This window comes from Sphaeramia orbicularis, chromosome 15, assembly GCF_902148855.1.
Source record: "Sphaeramia orbicularis chromosome 15, fSphaOr1.1, whole genome shotgun sequence".
Taxonomy (NCBI): domain Eukaryota; kingdom Metazoa; phylum Chordata; class Actinopteri; order Kurtiformes; family Apogonidae; genus Sphaeramia; species Sphaeramia orbicularis.
Window position 1 is genome coordinate 9348071 of NC_043971.1, and position 6000 is coordinate 9354070.

At 37.9% G+C, this 6000-nt stretch overlaps 1 protein-coding gene across 2 annotated transcripts in view; it reads right to left on the minus strand.

Annotated features, from left to right (window-relative positions):
• The window catches only part of adgra1b (adhesion G protein-coupled receptor A1b), a 667465-nt gene that overhangs the window by 19107 nt on the left and 642358 nt on the right, over positions 1-6000 (minus strand). The window lies entirely within an intron of this gene.

Below are 6000 nucleotides of genomic sequence, written 5' to 3' on the forward strand. Positions count from 1 at the left end.
TTTTTTGGCACCCTTGTTGCCGGAATAATACTGTTATTTTGTTACAGTGTGGTGAATCAATGTTGTGGAAGATGACAGTGTTTCCACGGTAACTACAGAGCCTCTGAACGTCCAAATGGGTCATATCTGATGACCATGAAAAGATGAAGAACTGTATTTTACACCAATTATTTACATGTATTGATAAGTTTAATGGATCAGAAGTTATTAAACATTTTATACTGGTAGATGATTTTGGTCACCAGTGGTTGTTTGGGTCTTTAAGTATTATATACTGGGTGGGGAAGCAAAATGCACAATATTTTGAGGCAGGGATTGAAAGACAGTGTATGACCAATTAGTTTATTGAAAGTCATGAGAATTTATTTGCCACAAGAAAATTGACATAATAGAAAATGTTTTTATTCTATGTGTCCTCCTTCTTTCTCAATAACTGCCTTCGCACGCTTCCTGAAACTTGTGCAAGTGTTCCTCAAATATTCGGGTGACAACTTCTCCCATTCTTCTTTAATAGTATCTTCCAGACTTTGTCGTAATAGTTTTGCTCATAGTCATTCTCTTCTTTCCATTATAAACAGTCTTTATGGACACTCCAACTATTTTTGAAATCTCCTTTGGTGTGACGAGTGCATTCAGCAAATCACACACTCTTTGACGTTTGCTTTCCTGATTACTCATATGGGCAAACGTTTCCGAAAAGGTATGGATAATAGTGTTAGGTATGATTATGACATCAATATATGTTTGGTTTCAAAACAACTGATGTAGTGCCTGCTGAGAAAAAACAACTAAATGTTCATTGTAAATTTTGCTTCCCCACCCTGTAGTTCTTTGAAACTGGCAAATCTACTCTAAAAACGAATTAAAACGAACTGAATTAGAGAAAAAAAAAAAAGTCAAAACTAAATAAAACTAAACTATAATGAAAAATCCAAAAACTATTTTAACCTTGGCAGGAATATTGCAAACCTTAAAAATTCAACGCAGAAACAAAGTTAACCCTGGGCTGCTTTCTTTCTTTCTCTCTCTCTACACTGTCATCCACTTCCCCATACACCAATACGCTATTTCCTCTTCTTTCCTGTTCAATCTCCACCTCTGTCACCGCTCTAACCTTTCCACCACTCCATCTTCCTCCGTCTTCATCCTTACTTTCCACCCTTCCATCCGCTCTCCCCCCTCCTTTGTACAATCTGTCCTCCGTCCCCCCCAAAAAATTCAATTACAATCAAGATGTTTGTCTGGGCTCGTCGTCGGTGAAGGGGGTTGACTGGGTGGGTGGAGAGGAGAGGAGAGGAGAGGAAGGGGGGAGTGGTGGAGGGATGGAGGGGCCGGTGGCGGCATTAACGGCCTGTCACTGTCTCTGAGTGGAACGGTTCCCCTGGGGGTCCCTCCTCCAACAGAAAGCCATTTACACAGCCGTCAGCCAGATAAGCATAAATGAGAAGAACTAGTGGATGTTAAAGCAGCCTGTACTTTAGAACCCTCATTCCCCTTTATCCCCTCTTGGAAAACCTCCGTCTTGGCCTCTTGCCCGAGAATACACATGAAACACATGTAAAAAAAAAAAAAAAAAAAAAAAAAAAAAAAAAAAAAAAAAAATGTATAGAAGCTGTGATGCATTTACAGCCTACATGTTATCCTCTTTAAATGCAAAAATATGCACATTAAATGCTTTCCAAGTGCACTGGTGCTTTGGAGAACACACATAAATCCTGGCGCACACACTTTTTTTTTTTTTTTTTTGTAGCCATTCTATTTAAAAAAAAAGGCCTTGAAATGCTAACAAAATGGCTGTGTATGCAGAGTTGCGCTTTTGACTGAGTTTGGAACAGCAATCATCTGATATAAATAGACCCTGAAGTGCCTTTTAGCCAACAGCTCCACACTGACTCTCCTCCCATCCCTGCTCCTCTGCTTATGCACTGTCCTCTGTTTTGGAACTATCCACTGTCCTCTGTCTGGACCACATCCAGGGTACACTACATTGTGCAGCTTGGGACATCTCATGGTCATGTAGCATATACCAGAAATCTGCAAAATGCCTCGCTAATAACGCACAATCCTACTTCAATGTTTGTTAACCCTTAGGGGTCTGAGCCTATTTTGGCCGTTTTTGAGTACTTTTGATTTTACCTTTATATACTGTATACATTTTTTTTTTTTTTTTTACTATGCCCATGTTTAGTATCTTTTTTTTCAGCACAACTTCATCTATCTCATCTGCCTATTATTTTTTTCACTTTAACCTACTATACAGGGTGAGTCAGAAAAAACGCTCTTTCCATTTAAAGAAATTGTCCTGCTAAAATGGAAACACTGATTTTCCTTTTGACCATACAGTCATATTGATGTGGTTATTGAGCATGTCTGGTGATGTAGTCATAGATTTATTGCATTGCATAAGAGAGAGAAGGTCCATTGTTTATTGGGCACTGAAATACCTGCCAACACAATGTATGCCACAGTGAACAAACTTGAAATTGACAACAATTACAGGAGTCGGGGCTTTGCTTTCACACTCAGGACATAGGCCTACATGACAGTGCCCAGGGAGTTTTCATCATGGTAAGACCACAGCGATTGCAGGTATTATTTCCTCATCGAGTTGTCTGTTTGGGTCAGGAGAGAGAGTGGCCACCTAGATCCCCGGACTTGACCCCCCTTGATTTTTTCTTGTGGGGGTATCTTAAAAACCGTGTGTATCAGACTGTTCCACAAACTCTTCAGGAACTCCGAAATCGCATCACGGCTGAAATCCAAGCCCTACGACGAACACGAATGGCGAGAAGAGCTGTGTTAGAGACGCGACAACGAGCACAGATTTGCATCAATCTGAACGGTAGCCAGGTTGAAGGTCATGCCGGACGACTTCGTTGAGACAAAACATTTTGATGGTGAGTAAACATGCTGTAATGGTTGACAATTTCAATTTCATTCACGGTGGCATAAACTGTGTTGGCAGATATTTCGGTGCACAATAAACAATGGACATTCCCTCTGTTATGCTATGCCATAAATCAATGATTCAATCGCCAGACATGCTCAATAACCACATCAATATGACTGTATGATCAAAAGAAAAATAAGCATTTCCATTTCAGTGGTACAATTTCTTTAAATGAAAAGAGCGTTTTTTCTGACTCACCCTGTATCAGTGGTTCTTAACCTGGGTTCGATCGAACCCTAGGGGTTCGGTGAGTCAGTCTCAGGGGTTCGGCGGAGGTCAAGACACACACTCGACTCATTAGTCAGGTGTGTGTGTCGGGCTAGGTCCGTGTAAACAAACGGCTTCAGAGACTCTTTCTCTGATTGACATCCAATACACACGGTGTATTGTTGTTGCTTATAGCGCTACAACACAATCCAGAAGTGTTTATAATCTCTTCCACTCGTCTGACGATGAATTATTTGAGTATTTTCCACATCGTTGTTATGACTTTTGCTACTTCCTGTTAACCACGGAGGCAGACATGTGTAGCGTTTGTTTACATTTTTCGGTCACCGCACTGGTCAGTTACAATCATGTGACGACCGACACACCGTCGCGGATGGAGAAATCGTATTACGCTAAAGCCGTCAGTCACACTGATTTGCAGTAAATATTAATTATTATTGTAGCCTGATGGAAATTAGGTGATGGGTGTGTGTTAAAATGTTAAAAATAATAAATAGCATAAATACAATAAGTTCATTATTGGAATACATAAGGTTAAAAATTAAAACCATTTCAGTGTGGTAGTATTAAAAAAGGTCATGTCTTTGTGAAAAGGTATGTCATTTGTTTTGAGTTCATGCACTGTAGTGGTTTTGTTCTTTGAACACAGTGATGTTAATGCACGGTTCATTTTGTGCACCAGTAAAACCTGTGTCTTGAATTTGAAAAAAATCATATTTTATTTTTTAATAAAGAGGGGTTCGATGAATGCGCATATGAAACTGGTGGGGTTCAGTACCTCCAACAAGGTTAAGAACCACTGCACTATATCAACACAAAAGGCCAAAAAACAGACAAAAAATATAAAATCTGATTTGAAAAATATATATAATTTAGTGCATAAATAATACAAAGACGCTTAACGAACCTTTTCAAAGACTTTAACCCTTTCATGCACTGTGGTCACTACAGTGGACAGTTATTCTCCAGCTGTTCTCTTGTACATTCATAGGTTTTGTTGTTTTAGTTCCATATGAGCCAACACAGTGGACACTTCTGCAGCATCCCATAATACACTGCAATTCATACCATTACTATAACTTTGCTGTTCTTGATAAACCTGATCTGCAGTAACGTTTAAGGGTAAATCAGTTATTTGTTAGACAAAAAGAATTGTTTTTTGCATATTATATGAGGTAATAGCTAGCATTAGAGTATGTTAAAATGTGAGAAAACATCAAATTAGCAGCCTTAAAAATGTTTTTATTTCATTGTTTTCATTTTACTTTCTGATATTGGGTTTTAAATACATATTTCTTTACTTAAAAAATTAAATGCATGGACATTTTTGTAACTCCATGAAAAAAAAAAAAAAAAGATAAAACATAAAGACCTCTGGTCAGCGACCCCCGCAAAACACACTCCTGCACAAACCAAATGATAAAGAAATGTGTTTAAGTACATTATAAGCGCCTGATACAGCCTAAACTAGCCGGTTCATGTAAAAAAAATTAAATTAACAGAGGTTAAACCAAAAATTTTCACGAACTGTACAGCTGCTTACCTCTCCCACAGAAATCCGGAACAAAAGGGAAGAGGCAAAGGCGCGAAAACTCCGGTTATAGTACGAAGTGTTACACTGTAAATTGTTCGCTCGGGAACAGACCAAAACCAAAAGTTCCACACAGTGACCTGGAGGCCCACAATGTCAGGTACCAACCAAAAGAAATGAAAATAAAATGAACAGATTTTGTGTAATTATAACAATACACAATATAATATACATACCCACATTGCTGCTAAATAATTGACCCTGTTACATTAGGAAAAATATGTGGTGTTTTAATTATAATGAAATATGTTTATGTTTATGTTTATGTATTTGGCAGACGCTTTTTTCCAAAGCGACTTACAGGGAACATTTAGGCTATATAATGTAAATTTTTATTTGTAAGTTTTAATTTTTTATCAATTACTAGAAATTTCAGGTGACCCCATATGAATTCCAATGCGACCCCACATGGGGTCCCGACCCCAAGGTTGAAAAACACTGACCTAATCGATTAATTGGTTGCAGCTCTAGTTTCAAGTCCGCACTTTCGAATGCAACTGTCCCCAGTGATCTACATCCGACTTCCGACGAAGTATATATTGAATCATTCAAAAATACTTTTTATTGCTAATTTATTCACTTTTTTTTTTTTTTTTTTTAATCAATTACTAGAAATTTCAGGTGACCCCATATGAATTCCAATGCGACCCCACGTGGGGTCAGGACTGCAAGGTTGAAAAACACCGCCCAAGGGTTAAACAAAATCCCTGACTGTATCGATGCCTTTGAAGAGGAGCTGGTTTTAAGCTGCTCAGAGTCTAAATGTATTTTTATATTAATGCCATGTTTTTTCCTCACTGATGAAAAGAAGTCCAATTTGGGATTTTATAGCGATTTCACTTTGGTACACATATCTTCTGTTTATGCAACAGAAGGCACTAATACAAATCACAAAAGCTATTGGACCATAGCAAAATAAATAAATAAATAAATAAATAAATAAATAAATAAAACTCCAAAATTAGCGCTTCTAAAGCATCAGAGAAATGCGTCTATATAAGTGGTTTATATTCTGTGAGGGGAAGTTGCCTGTGTACAAGCAGCACCAACAGATGAAGAAATGCTGGTAATGACGAGAGGCCAGGAGGGCATTTATTTTAATTATTGATTAATCTTTTTAAATTAACAACTGTAATTGCTTTGCTCGACAAAAACAGGGAAAAAACAGTTTATAATAGAAACACCAAATATCTTCACTCAGCTTGGGTGTGACTCCTACTTGTGGTTAATT